The sequence below is a fragment of the Myodes glareolus genome, chromosome 3 (assembly GCF_982192425.1).
Source record: "Myodes glareolus chromosome 3, mMyoGla1.1, whole genome shotgun sequence".
NCBI lineage: Eukaryota > Metazoa > Chordata > Mammalia > Rodentia > Cricetidae > Myodes > Myodes glareolus.
Window position 1 is genome coordinate 68,998,431 of NC_142028.1, and position 15,450 is coordinate 69,013,880.

Below are 15,450 nucleotides of genomic sequence, written 5' to 3' on the forward strand. Positions count from 1 at the left end.
GGACGCTGTCTGCTCACGACTGCAGTGGCCACGCCACACCCAAAAGTCAGCATCTCATGGCACACCTCCCCAGTCTCAGGCTCTTACTGTCGTCCCACCTCCTCTGGGCCTCAAAGGGCTAATGTGGATGTCCCGGTTAGGGCTGAATACTCAACACACACTTATTCTTAGCACTTTGACCAATTATGCATCTCTGCTCTGACCATCGTATACAGCCCACAGAGGTTTTTCTGACCAAAGCTGCCCCAGTCTATGGGTTTAAACAGAAAAAATTAGAAGGCAACTTAACTGCACAAGCATTTATCAAATCATCAGCAGCAGATTTTCTCTGTAAGGCCTGTCTATCCCTAGCTATAGGTTGTTAAGCAAGTTCATAGCACCAAGCACACATTCCTTTCCGTGGAGCAGACCTTATATCCAATCAGGAATCGGTTGGTTACTCCTGGAACATCAGTGCTACTGTTGCATCAGTGGGTGCAATGGGGAAAAAAAAATCAACCCTAACCACGAAGACAGGTGAGAATGGTTAGGAGGAGTTAAACAAGTAGTTAGCACATATTGACAACGCCGCTCTCTAACAGCGAGAACTCATAAGGAAACTTAACAGCGAAAGGTCCCCCTTTATAGCATCAACACACACACTGAACAACAAATAATAACCCAAATACAAACATACAATTCCAATAGCTTACAATGAAAACAAATAAAACACCGTAAGCAAGAGAGACAGCCAAGCCAGGAGTGGTGGCGCAGGCCTTTAATCCCAGCACCCAGGAGCAGAGGCGGTGGATCTCCGGGAGTTTCAGACACATCAGGGCTACCTAGTGACTCCCTGGCAGGAGGCAGAGACAAAGAGACGGACACACACAGCTCCGATGCTGCTGTCCCCGGGAAAGCAAAATTTCAGGTTTCAGTTATCTCCAGCCATTTTTCAGTTTAATTCAGCTCCAATCAAGCCACAAAGGACTTCGCTTCTACTTGGAAAAAATGACTCCAAAACGTGAAAGCTACGCACGAGATAATGACTGAAAAAAATGTCTTTACAGAAATGATGAAAGGTGACTTGTATTATCAGATTTGAAAATATATCATTAAGCCCAAATAATTAAAACCATGTTGTAATAGCGTCTGAAAACACAGGAGATCAAGAGAACGAGATAAAAAGCTGTCGAAAGAGGCTCAAGCAGAGACAAGTATCTAAAACATGAATGAGAAGATGTTTCGCAGCAGTGGCAAGAGAATGAATTATTCATTAATTGTGTCCTGACAATTATTTTATTATTTGGGATTTTAGTTTGGTTTTTTTTTTGATACAAGGATTGAATCCAGGGTTTTATACATGTTAGGCAAGCGCTCTACCACTGAGACACATACTTGGGTCTCTAGATTTCAATCTTGTTCCATGCCTCACAATCATTTCCAGATGAATTAAAGATTAACAAGAAAACGAGAGGAAGGGGAACGAGAACACTATACAATTGCCAAAAATGGAAAATAAGGGCAAACAGTATAAAATATTGGGCTAGAAAAAGACTGATAACCCCAAAGAAGTTAGCGTGAGATTTCTATGCAACCAAATCACCACACACAACATGGACTGCTAAGAGGCTAGCCTGAAATAGCTGCATCATAGACCGCAGCATAAAAGTTAATGTTATAAAAGGCACTTAGACTCAGCAAAAAAGACAGATACCCCAGTGTAAGCCTGCGCAAAGGAAAAGTGTGGGTGCTCCATTAACGACAGCAACAAAAATGGAAACAAGCTATCAGTGGACAGAGAGAGCCATCAGCTTTCCTTGTGACTAAACACTCAGCTGAAATCAACAGGAAGATGCTGGTTTAGCTCATCTGATGGGCAAAGGAAGAAGACTGGACAAAACACCGGGGGCCTGCTTCATTGTCGGCAGATGGGGAAGATGGCACACACGGCTTCTCCTAATGGCCATGTGTGGAGAAGATCTAGAAACCTAGCCAGGGGATAGTAAGCCATGTATGTCCATGGGACTGCAAAACAGAATGGTATGACTCCTCATCGGAGAAGCTTCTCTTTGTAACAGATGGTGTTTCAGCCAGGGCTTCTGTGGCTGTGATCAAACACCATGACCAAAAAGCAAGTTGGGGGGAAAGGGTTTATCTGGTTTACACTTCCAGATCACAGTCCATCACTGAAGGAACTCAGGACAGGAACTCAAGCAGGGCAAGAACCTGGAGGCAGGAGCTGATGAAGAGGTCACGGAGAGGGGCTGCTTACTGGTTTGCTTTGCCTAGGTTGCTCAACCAGCCTGCTTCTAGAACCCAGGACTACCAGCCTGGGGATGTCACTACCCACCGTTAGCTAGGCCCTTGCCCATTGACTACCAAATGAGAAAATGCGTTAGAGTTGGATCTCATCAAAGAATTTCCTCAACGGATGTTCCTTCCTCTGATGATGCTAGCTTGTGTCAAGTTGACACACAACACCAGCCAACACCAATGGAGACCATTACAGAAAACCACAACGGATCAAAATGTAGAGTCGTGGAGCTCAGCCCCAATGGATACAACCTCACCACAACTCCTGTACCTCAAGCTCAGGGATCCTTGCAGAAGGCAGGGCAGAAGGAGCCAGAGGACCAGGAGGTTTGCTGCAAGGGTGTGTCTCCTAGAAACGTCAGAGAAGCTATAGCCAAGCAGTCTCACCAACATGGCTACCTAAACAAGACCCAAACAAGGATGGCATCTTGTCAGATATGCAAACATGGAAGGAGAAGGCACCAGGCCTCAACCCATAAACAAGAACCACTGGCAACTAAGGATGTAAGGAGGAACAGGCTCCCCCCCAGGGACGGGGACACAGACTTGTTATCCAATATCAAATGGCCATCCCTGGAAACATATATATTATATTATGTAGACTGATCAGGTTGTATTTCTATGTTTTGGAGTGTGTGTGTAACAACAATAAAGGAGAGACCATGAATTTGAAAAAGAGCAAAGGAAATACATCGGAGGGGGTGAAGGGAGGCAAGAGAAGGGGGAGATGATGTAATTATATTACAAATCCACACCCCCTTTTTGAGACATGATTTCTCTATGTAGTCCTGGCTGTCCTAGAACTCACTCTGCAGACCAGGCTGGCCTTGAACTCAGAGATCCACCTGCCTCTGCCTCCCGAGAGCTGGAACTAAAGGCATGCGCCACCACGTGCGGCTATTTTTAAAAATGGCAATGATATGGGAAATGGCCATGATGTGCTTTGTTTGCTGTCGCCATTTTGAAGAAATGAAGAAAAGAAAGAAGAATGAAGTGGGGCGGGGACGGGCTTGACCCTGGGGTAAGGGGGACCACTGCATATTTGATACTGTCATGTGTTTGTAGAAAGCTTCAGTAATGAGCTTTCTTGGGAGATTATTTGCGCTCCACAAAATTGATCCGTTTTATGTATATGGTGGTTTTGAATAAGTGAAGAAGTCATGTGAGCATACCACAACCCGATTTTAGAAATTCTCCATCTTCCGATAACACCCCCCATGACTCTTTCATTGTTTCCACCAGCAGCCCCAGGGAACCACTAATTTGTTTTTTGTTTCCAAAGATTTTTTTTCCCTGAGCATTTTATACAAATCCAATCCCATACTGGGTGCTCTGTGTCTGGCTTCTTGTGCTCAGCGGGTCTGAGGCTTATCGATGTGTAGCATGTCTGAGTACCTTGTTCTGTTTTATATGTAACTGTCGTTACTGTGCGTAGATGTGCTACATTTCATTTATTCATATGCCAGTTGAGGGTATTTGGATTGTTTTCATTATTTGAGAAAAAAAATGTGGTTTCCAGTTTCCGGTCTGCCATATGAAGAGCTTGAAAGAAGTCATCGCTCCATCAAAGAGGCAACTGGAAAACCAACTTTTCCTGAGTCTGTAAGCATGAAGCCACGGAAAATCATTTCCCCCAAACTGGTCAGAGCAACTAGAGAACAGAAGAATCCCAGCATACCGGAATTGTTAATGAGAAATGCAGACTTAATGTGTTTGAACACTTGGTCCCCAGATGGAGATGTTGCGGAACCTTTTGGATATAGGGCCTAGCTATCAGGCATACAACCATAGGGACAGGGCTAGAAGGTTGTAGCTGGCCCCAGTTCCAGCCTGATGTCTTAGCTTCCAGGTTCCCAACCAGACCCAAAACACAACGAGCCATCTACCAGCTCCTGCTGCTGCAGATGGAGTCCCAGACGCTGAACCTCATCCACCGTGAAACCCTAAGTCAAAAACACAGCCTTCTTCCACGATGTGATTTCTGTTGGGTATTTTGTTCTATCTATGAGGAGAGTCTGTGGAAGTAGAGTCCTGGGAGCAGAAACCATCATGGGATCCAGCAGTAAAACCCAAACTGCAATTGGCAAGCTCCTGGAGAATCGGTGTAGATAAGCCCGCGGGACGAGATCTCCCTGACATGAGTAGCACTTATCAGGGACCCGCATCTCTGGGATTCATTCCCCAGCCCTTCCAAGTTCTCAGAGTGAATACTGTGGAGGACAGACCCTGGGTGTAGTCGACAGAGGAAGGGAACAGGACTAACTTAAAAGCATGTCAGAGAGCTTTCTTCTTCACAAGGTCTGTCTCAGAGAAATTAGCTGACTAGAGCCCAATCCGCGAGAGCGTGATTACGGCAGGACACCTGCGATTCTAGCACTTAGAAGGCAGAGACAGAGACCCCGGGAATAAGCTGGGCAGGCAGAGCCAGTGAGTTCTGGTTCAACTAAAGGAATCTGCCTCGGGCGTTAAGATAAGTGCTTGAGACAGGCTTTAAAAATTAGCCTCAGTCTCCACAGGACTGAACACCATTACACACAACACAGACACAGACACAGACACAGACACACACACACACACACACATACACCACACATACATACATAATATACATCATTTCCTTTATCCAGTTCTCTCCCTCTCTTCCCCTCCCTCTTCCTGCCTCTATCTCTTTTTCATACACACACACTAGCAAAACATATAGACATACAGGTATCAGACTCAGACACAGAGATCTTAAGTACGTTGGAATTGTCCCACTAGGAATTCAAAACAAAGGTGTCAGTGCGCTAAGCACTCTCGTGGTAAAGTGGACAACATAGAAGACCATGAACTTCTGAGAAAAAGAGATAAAAAGAAATTCTAGAGAGCAGAACATTGTACAGAAACAAAGAATGCCACTGACAGGGGCTGGAGAGATGGCTCAGAGGTTAAGAGCACTGGCTGCTCTTCCAGAGGTCCTGAGTTCAATTCCCAGATCACAACCATGTGTAATGAGATCTGGTGCCCTAAACTGACCTGAAGGCATACATGCAGGCAGAACATTGTATCCATAATAAATAAATAGGAAGGAAGGAAGGAAGGAAGGAAGGAAGGAAGGAAGGAAGGAAGGAAGGAAGGAAGGAAGGAAGCCAGTGACAGGTTCCTAGCAGGTGGACCATAAGCTTACGGAAATCTCAATAGAAATCTTCAAAACCAAAAACTGAAGCAGGGTGGGTGGCGCAGGGCATGGATGGGGAGGAGAAAGCAACAGGACATAATATCAATATCTGAGAGCTGCAGGTTATTTCAAATTAAAAATGAACTTTAAAGAGCAGAAGAGAGCCGTGAGAAGTGATGGGAACAATAGTTGCTGAAAACGTTTCCCAAATCAGTGTAAAACACCACACTGCAGGTTTAGGAAGCTTGGAAGATACTGTGTAGGGTGCCCATCACAGCTGTATCTAAGCATACATTTTCAAACAGCAGAAAGCGAAAGATTAAAAAGAATCCTCTGGGAAGAAAAGAGAAACACACCTTCTCTACAGACGAGCGCAGTCGGGAATTGTATCTGACTTCTCCAGACCACCTTGTTGCGGAGAGAGTGGTGTGAAATGTATGAAGGGCAGTGGGAAACAAGCACTAACCTAGAACTCTTTATCTGGAGAAACTAGCCTTCAAATGTGAAGAGAAATAACAACAAAAATGGAAGAAATTTGTTTACTGTGGACCTGCACTTCACGAAATGTAAAAAGACATTTAGAGAGAAGGAAAATGATGTAGGTCAGAAATGGGAACCAAAACAGAAAATGAAAAACACTAGAAAGAAATTAAGTGAAGGCAAAATTATGTTTTTCTTATTCTGAATTGATTTAACAAATAACTGCTTGTTTGAAATAATAGCTAAACACACACACACACACACACACACACACAGTTATTTATAAGCCAAATCAATGACATCACAGGTGCAAGGACGGAAGGGAGAATTGTCGCAAGAAGGGACCTGCTTTGCGAGAGATGTAATGCTACCTGGGGAGGGCTTGGCTTAGTTGTAAATGGACCTTATGAACTTTGGGGCGACTGCAAAAGAGGGAGAAGTACACCTGACACTGAAAGATGGAAGGTGCTGGAATCATAAAATCTTTTTGGTTAAAGCAAAAGGCAGAGAAAGAGTAGAAAATTGAAATAGGACAACAAGGGCAGAAAGCGATGAGAAACCCAAATCTACCAAATTTGGCTTCAAACATCAATGGCTCAAAGGCACCTACAAAAGGCATTGACAGAGTGAACAAAAGACAGTAAGAGGCAAGTGCTTATTGTCTACAAGAAAGTACGTGAAGTGAAGGCTTGCAGAGTAAGAGCGAATGGATCGACGGTCAGTGGAATTCACGGCTGGAATGCAAGGGCAGCTCAAAACACAAAACCTGATCAAGGTGGGACACTGGATTAAGGAAGTGAAGTAGGGAACCTCAAGCCCTGAAGAGAAAGCTTTTGAAAAGTTCAGCTCATTTTTTTCTAATAAAAATATGTAAGAAACTATGAATTAAGTAAAAGTTGTATATGAAAAACCCACAGCAAACATAGTGAGCGGTGAAAGAATGGAAGCTCCTCTCAAGGACCGGGAACAAGACAAGGAGGCCATTGTGGACTGGATATGGGATGTCCATCACCGGCTAACTGGATATGGGATGTCCATCACCGGCTCACTGGATATGGGATGTCCATCACCGTCTCACTGGCTATGGGATGCCCACCATTGGCTCACTGGATATGGGATGCCCACCATTGGCTCACTGGATATGGGATGTCCATCACTGGGTCATGGATATGGGATGTCCATCACTGGCTCATGTGTTTGAACATCTGCTCAGAGACAGTGGGACCTTTGGGGTTGGGACACATGGCTGGTGGAGGTAGGTCAATGGGAGTAGGCATTTGAGGGGTTATATCTTGCTTTGCACTGCTTCGTCTTCCTAGTCAGGATCATGTAAGTCACAGCAGTAAGCTCCTCCCCACAGACTGCCCTACTGCAGCCACAGGACCATCTTGGCCATGGTGGACTTGAAATCCCTTAAACCACAAACCAAATACACCTACCCACCTTAGCTCACTTTTCTCAGGTATTTTGCCAACTATAAAACAACCTAATACAGATGCCGACTTTTGCCTCTAGAACTGAACATGCTAGTGACAGTTCCGTCCAAAGCATTCAGCAGGAAAAAAAAATAGACACCTGGACTAGAAAAGAAAAATAAGATTATCTCTATTTGCAGATATGATTCTGTATGTAAGAAATTTTTAATAGTTCATAAAAACCCTTAAAACTAGTAAGTTTTGTAAAGTAGAATACAAAGCCAAAATGATACAATCATATTTCTATACATTAGTAATGAATAACCAAGAAGAAAACTATAAAAATAAACAACTCAACTTATAACAACATCAAAGAGAAGGAAAAGGCATCAATAAGATTTAAAAGTTTTTAATTACGTGTACATGGATAGGCATGTGTGTATGTGTGTATGTGGTGTGTGTGCGTGCGTGCGCGCGTGTGCTGATGGCTGCAGCGCCCAGAAGAGGTTGTCAGAGCCCCTGGAGCTGGAGACCCAGGAGGTTGTGCGACACCCCATATGGATACAGGAACCAAACTCCAGCCCCCTGCAGAAGTTATACGTGCCCTAAGCACCAAGTCATCTCTCCAGTTCCCATATTTTAAGAAGTGTAATATTTAAAATTTAACTTAACCAAGGAGATAAATGTTTTGTAGTTGTTGAACAAATATTGCTGAACAAAGTTAAAGAAAATGTAAATAGGGGCTGGAGAGATTACTCAGTGCTTAAGAACACTGGTTGCTCTTTCAGAGGTCCCGAGTTCAATTCCCAGCAACTACATACTGGCTCGCAACCATCAATAGTGGGATCTGGTGTCTTCTTCTGGCATAAAGTCATACTTGCAGATAGAACACTGACAGATTAGAAAAATGAATCTTTAAAAATATACATAAATAAATGGAAACACATCCTATGGGTAGGGGTAGGACAACGTGATATCAAGGTATCAATAGTGCTCCAATCTACAGAGTCAATGTAATCTAGTAAAAATCCTGATGCCTTTTTTTAAAACAGAAAATCAACACAGACGCTCACTGAACTTTGAATAATCAAAACAATCTTGAAAAGGAACAAATTTAGAAAACTCTCAGTTCCTAATTTCAAACTTTCTACTTACTAAATATAATGTCTAAAACTACAGACTCATAGAAGAAAATAGGGCAAAAACATAGGGTTTGGCAGTGGTTTTCTTGATGCAAATGTCAAAAGCATCAGCAAGAGAAAAAAAATCAGACAATTTGGGCTTCATGAAAAAAAATTAAGTGTGTGTTCAAGGACCAATTAAAGAGTAAGAAAATGTAATCTAGGGCATGGAGAGTATGGCCACAACTGACAAAAGATTAATAACCAAGATATACAGAGAACTTCTAAAGCTCAGTAACAGAAACCTAATTTAAAGGGGTCTTATGGTGTGGGGGTGGTTCAGTGGTTAGGAGCACTGACTCCTCTTCCAAAGGACCTGGGTTCAATTCCCAGCACCCACAAGGCAGCTCACAACCATCTGTATGTAACTCTAGTTCCAAGAGATCAGATACTCTTTTCCATCCTCGAGGGGCAGCAGCACACATGCGGTGTGCATACACACCTGCAGGCAAAACACCCATATACAAAATAAAATAAATCATTTTTTAAAACTTGGATGTTAGGCTGGGACGGTGGTACATGCCTTTAATCTAGCACTCAAGAGGCAGAAGCAGGCAGCTCTCTGTGTGTTTGAGGCTATTCTGGTCTTCAGAGTGAGTTCCAGGACAGCCAAGGCTGTTACACAGAGAAACCCTATCTCGAACAAACAAATTAAAAAAAAATCAAAAGAACAAGACAAAACCTGGATGTATGGTTTTAATATTACCTGCTCCCCCCTCTGCCCTCTTCATAGGGTTGAAGCTTAATGAAAACTTTAGGGGGTGTGGCCTTGCTGTAGCATAAATATCACTAGGATAGTTCCTCGGGCTACATCTTGCCTCTGATACTTTCTGGCCCCACTCTGCTTCCTGTCAGCCAGGAAGGGAACTGCTTTGCTCCACCACCAGCTGCTCAGTGCCACCTCAAGTCCACAGCAGTGGAACCAACCAACCACAGACGGACCCCTCTAAAACTGAGCCAAGATGACTCCTTCCTTCTTTAAGGTGTTTCTCTTAGGCATTTAAGACAGACAAGAGGAGACCAGAGAGATGGCGCAATGGTTAAGAGCACTGGTGTTCTTCCAGAGGGTCCAGGTTGGGTTCCCAGCACCCATATGATAGCTCACAACCGTCTTCACTCCAGTCTCAGGGAGTCAATGCCTTCCTCTGGCCTCCATGGGCACTGCATGCATGTAGTGTGCATACATGAAGACAGAACACCCATGCACATTGTCCTGGCAGGTTTTATGTCAGTTTGACACAAGTTATAGTAATCTGAGAAGAGGGGACCTCAATTAAGAAAATGCCTCCCTTAGATCAGGCTCCAAGCACACCTGGAGGGCATTTTCTTAATAAGTGATTGATGGGGGAGGGCCCAGCTCACTGTGAGTAATGCCACCATGGGCTGATGGTCCTTGCTTCTAAGAGAAAGCAGGTTAAGCAAGCCATGAGGATCAAGCCAGTAAGAAGCACTCTTCCATGGCCTCTGTATCCACATTCCTGCCCTGTTTGAGTTTCTGCCTTGACTTCTCTCAGTGAGCCGTGATTTAGGCTATGGAAGTCAAATAAACCCTTTCCTCCTCAAGTTGCTTTTGGTCATGGTGTTTAATCATAGCAATAGAAACTCCAGTTATATGGCACATATAAAATAAAAATAAAGGTTCAAAAGGTAAAGAAAAAAATCTATTAATAAATAAGGACAAACAGTCTGACCAATAGAGTATATAAGAGGCTTGAGTAGGCACTTTGTTTTTCAAAGAAGGTATAGAAATGGTCATTAAGTACCTGGGAGATGTTCAACATCACTAATCCTTAGGGAAATACAAATGAAAACGACAGTGACATAGCTGCTTCACACTCCTTAAGACAGATACGACTAAAATGTTGCTAAGTGGTCTGGGGAAATGGCTCAGTTGGTAAACACCCTTGCCACCAAGCCTGTTGTCTATGCATGTGCACTGTGGCATGCACACACACCCTCCCCCACACAGACAATACATCTCTAAATGCAAGTTGAATGATAATACTAATAAAATTAATGCAAAAATGTAGATGAAGGGTTGGAAAAATTGGGGCTCATGTCCCCTCTTGGTAGAGATACAAAACAGTCCAGCTACTCTGTAGAACAGTGTATCAGAAATAGAATTATCATATTGAATATATCTATTGATATATAATATGTACATATATGGGAATATACTCAGAACAGAGGGCAGATATCTATACACCCATGTGAATAGCTCTTTCCCTTACAATGGCAATAACACAGGGGTAAGCCAAAGTGTACATCAAAAGATGAGACATTACACAAAATGTGGCTCATATATGCAAGAGAACACTACTCAGTTATAAGAAGGGAATAAATTCTGACACATGTTATGGCATGGATAAACAGTGGGGACATCATGCTAAGTGATATTAGCCCAAGAAGCCTATTGCTTTCTAATTCACCTGCAAAGAACAAGTGCGATTTGAAGAAATTAGAAAAATCCCACAATACTACCCACATTAGCAATCAGAGAAAAGGAAGAGTTAATAAATCGAGAAATAGCTGTATAGGATCTATCTGAAGATGACAAGACTCTGATAAAGAAATCAAAGAAGTAATTTAAAAATGGAGAACTGTCCCGCGATCCTGGCTAGAAGAGTCAATATTGTTACAGGGCTTCTGACTTAATCTATAGGTTCAATGCAGTCTCAATCAAAATCCCACAGCAAGCTATTTTGTGGCTATTAGCAGGATGATTTCACACTGCGCTCGGAGAGACGAGAGGTATTCTTTTTAACGGTGCGCACTCTGGTCCACGACACTGTGAAGCAGGTGCCACGGGGCTAGCCCACATTGGAAGAGGGCGGAGCTGTAGGGCTGACACCACTCCACTTCACAGCTGACAACGGAGGACTGAGGAGATGGCATGGTGGATAACAGTGCTTGCTGGGCAAGTATGAAGATCCGAGTGTGAGTCTCCAGAACCCTGGAGGCAGAGTGTGAACATCTGTCATCCCAGCACCGCTATGGGGACATGGGAGGCAGAGACTGGGAGCCTGCCGATGCTTCTGGGTCAGCTAATCTGGCATACAGAGTGGGAAAACAATGTAGGTGCCCTGTCTCAAACAAGCCGGATGGCGGGGACTGGCAACCATGGTTGTTCTCTGACCTCCACACGTGCAATGTGGCACATGCACACTTACAGTCACACACACACACACACACACACACACACACACACACACACGTACACACACATCATAATAAAGCCACAATAATCAAGACAGCTCAGTATTTGGCATGAGGATAGCTCAGAAAGCACAGGGAAGCTCCAAATAGATGAATCTCAAGTATGGCCAGCAGAACTTTGTCAGAGGCGCAAAGGCAATGGAGAAGGCACAGGCTTCTCTAACAGATGAGGACAGAATAACTGGATATCAACAATCAAAAGAAAAAGATCTGAACATGGATCCCTCATCTTTCACCAAATAAGATGAATCACGTAAACTGTGATGTCCTAGAAAGTCACAAGAACCAAGTTTAGACCTTCGCTTTGGCAATGACTTTTTAGTATAACATTAGTATATACTTTAGTATAAGGCAGGCTCTAGAAAACAAAGGCTTGATGAGCTGGACTTGATTAATTTAAAATGTTTGTGCTGCAAGAGATGCTTAGAAGAATGAGAAGAGGGGCTGGAGAGATGGCTCAGTGGTTAAGAGCATTGACTGCTCTTCCAGAGGTCCTGAGTTCGATTCCCAGCAACCATATGGTGGCTCACAACCACCTAAAATGAGATCAGGCATACATGCAGGCAGAATATTGTATACATAATAAATAAATAAATCTAAAAAAAAAGAAGAATGAGAAGACAAGCTATGGGCTGAGATGCTTTTAGTCAAGGAATGCTGCTATCCAAAACACATTTCAAGTAAGAAAAGAAGAAACACAAGAGTGGGCCAAAGACATTAACAAGTAGCTCATCACAGAAGATACACATAAGATAAGATAAACAAGCAAAAAAAAAAAAAGACTCTTCATGTCCTACATTGTCCTTACAAAGCAAACTGAGACAATGGTGTGTCTATTAGAACAGCCCAAATCGACAACACTGACCAGGGTGGCTCATCTGCACTGTCACTTGACTGGATTTAGAATCACCTAGGAGACACACCTCTGGATGTGCCTTCGATGGTGTTTCCAGAGGGCATTAAGAACAGAAGACCTGCCCTGAATGTGGGTGACACCATCTTTAGGCTGGAGACCCAGACAGAATAAAAAGAGAAGAGAGAAGTGAGCTGAGCCCTAACAATCATCTCTCTGCTTCCTGGCTGTGGGTGCAGAGTAACCAACCATCTCATACCACTGCTGTGCCTTCCCTGCCGACAGGGACTATATCTCCTCAGATCACAAGCCAGGATAAGCCCTTCTTCCCTCAAGTCGCTTCCTGTCAGGTGTTTGATCACGGCACTGAAGGGAACTAACACAACGACACTAGCGAGTGCCAAGGAAGATGAGTCACCGCTGGTGGGAATGCAGAATTGTGATTCCAGCACTATTTCAGACTTACTTCATGGCCCAGACTGGCCTGGAACACACTATGTAGCCCAGGTTGGCCTCAAACTCATAACACCCCAACTCTCCTCCTGCCTTAGCTTCCCAAGGAAACCAAACATATACCATTTTGTAAGCAGAGACTGCTCGTCGGTTTCCTGGCCACCCAGACCCAAATAATTACACAAAACTAATTACAATACTGTTTGGCCAGTGGTTCAGGCATATTCTTAGCTAGCTCTTACATCTAAGATTAACCCATTTCTATTGATCTATGTATCACCATGAGGCTGTGGCCTACCAGTAAAGTTCCAGGGTCTTTCTCATTTGGCAGCTACATGGTGTCTCCCTGACTCTGCCTTCTTTCTCCCTGCATTCAGCTTAATTTTCCTGCCTAGCTCTATTCTGTCCTGCCATAAATAGTAATAAAACATATTCACAGCATACAAAGGGGAATCCCTCATCACTACTTGCCACTCAATCCAGTGGCAGTGCTCTTTGGAACTTACTCAAAGGTGCTGCTGATATAAGCCCACTTAGACTTTCGTACAAAGGTGTTTACTGCAGGTTTATTTAACATTGCTTAAACTGGTAGGCAATCGTTATGCTTGTCACTAAGTGAGCAGACAAACATACCAGTTCATCCACACAGTGAGGTTCTAGCCCACGCTTACACAAATGAGGCATCAAACTCTGCAAAGATTGTAAAGATACAGAGGAAGCATAGGTGCATCTTACACAGAGACAGAGGCCATGCAGAAAAGGCCACAAACTGGGTATCCCAGCAGCATTCTGGGAAGGGACAGCATAGGGAGAGTAACATGATCAGTGGTCCCCAGGGGTTGGGGATAAGAGAGCAGCACAGGAGGAAGCACAGAGGCATCTTAGGGCAGTGAGATCACTCTGCATGACTCTAGCCACTGCGGATTTGTGAAACTATAGAATGTTCAGTACTGAGAGTGAGCCTCACCCTAAATCGCTCACTGGGAGACAGTGCGTCGATGCAAGTTCAGCGCTTGTAAGGAATGCACCACTCTAGGGCCTGGCAATGACAGTGGAGGAGGCAACCGACGTGTCTAAGAGCAGGGCTTGTGGGAAATCTCCATGCCTTTTGCTCCTTTCGGCTGCAAGCCTAAAACTGCCACCCTCAAAATAAGTATGTCAAAAAGAGAAATGAAGGGGTAGAGGGATAGTTGAGCCAGTAAAATGCTTACCTTGCAATCATGAGGCTCTGAGTTCAATCCCTGAATGCCATGTAACAAACAACAAAAATTACATTCCAAACTAAAGACATGATGGTATGTGCTTATTATAATCTCAGTCTTGGAGAGGCAGAGATAGGAGGATTCATGGGGCTCCATAGCCAGCCAGCTCAGCCTACTAAGTGAATTCCAGGCCTGTGAGAAACCTAGTCATAACAAGGGTGGAGAGCCCCCGAGGAACAACACCTGAGTTTGTCTTCTGACCTCCATATATACACACAAGAATGGGCATATGCATGTACACGAACATGCGCATGTGCACATGTGTGTGCATGCATACACACACAATACAAACAGGATAAAATAATTAAAGAAAAAAGAAATTGGGGGAAATAGTGAATATGTTAAAAAGTAAAAAGAAAATCTATCCCTTCCCAGAGGGCTTTAGCCCAGCTGTAACAGCTGAGTACACATGTGTGTGCTCCTGTGTGGGTGTGCATAAACCTTCTCAAACAAACATGTAACAAGATGAGAAGGATGTGTCAGATGGTAAAGAGTCACTCTTTCTGAGTGGTCATCTCTGGATGACTCATTTTCTTTTCTGTGTTCTTCCATCTCTCCAGAAAGTTCTGCGTTGAGCATGTGCACCGTTTCTAATGAGAAGAGTCATCACACCACTGTGCTTACGTGCTTAATGGGAGATAAATGACCAAAATGCCGAATGACATGGCAACTCCATGTCTACACCCATTTATGTGTTAAGGATCTCTTTAATATTAAAAATTAAAATTATTAAATATTAAAAACAGAATCTTCTCAATCGGGGGATGGAGGTGCACGCCTTTAATCCCAGCACTCGGGAGGCAAAGGCAGACAAATCTCTGTAAATTTGAGGTCAGCATGAGATTACTCGGTACATGAAAACCCACCTGCACAGTAAAACAGGTCCTGAGCATAGCAATGAGGATAAAGAATGATGAGATATAGTGAATTTGCTTTAAAATACAGGAGGAGCTGAAGGGGTGTGCCTAGGACGGGAGAGACCATGAGTCCAGAGAGGCAGTCCACATGAGGAGTGCATGGAGGTACAGTCGATTGTTCTCTCTAGAACTGTGATATAGCTTCATAACACAACTCTTGGGGATGGTCATGTATGAACAAAAAGCAAAAGACTCGGAGTCACCATCAGTAAGATGCAATTAAA

General features: G+C 43.7%; 1 protein-coding gene across 1 annotated transcript in view; it reads right to left on the minus strand.

The window, feature by feature from the left end:
* Positions 1–15,450, minus strand: part of Grik3 (glutamate ionotropic receptor kainate type subunit 3) — a 225,058-nt gene that overhangs the window by 87,707 nt on the left and 121,901 nt on the right. The window lies entirely within an intron of this gene.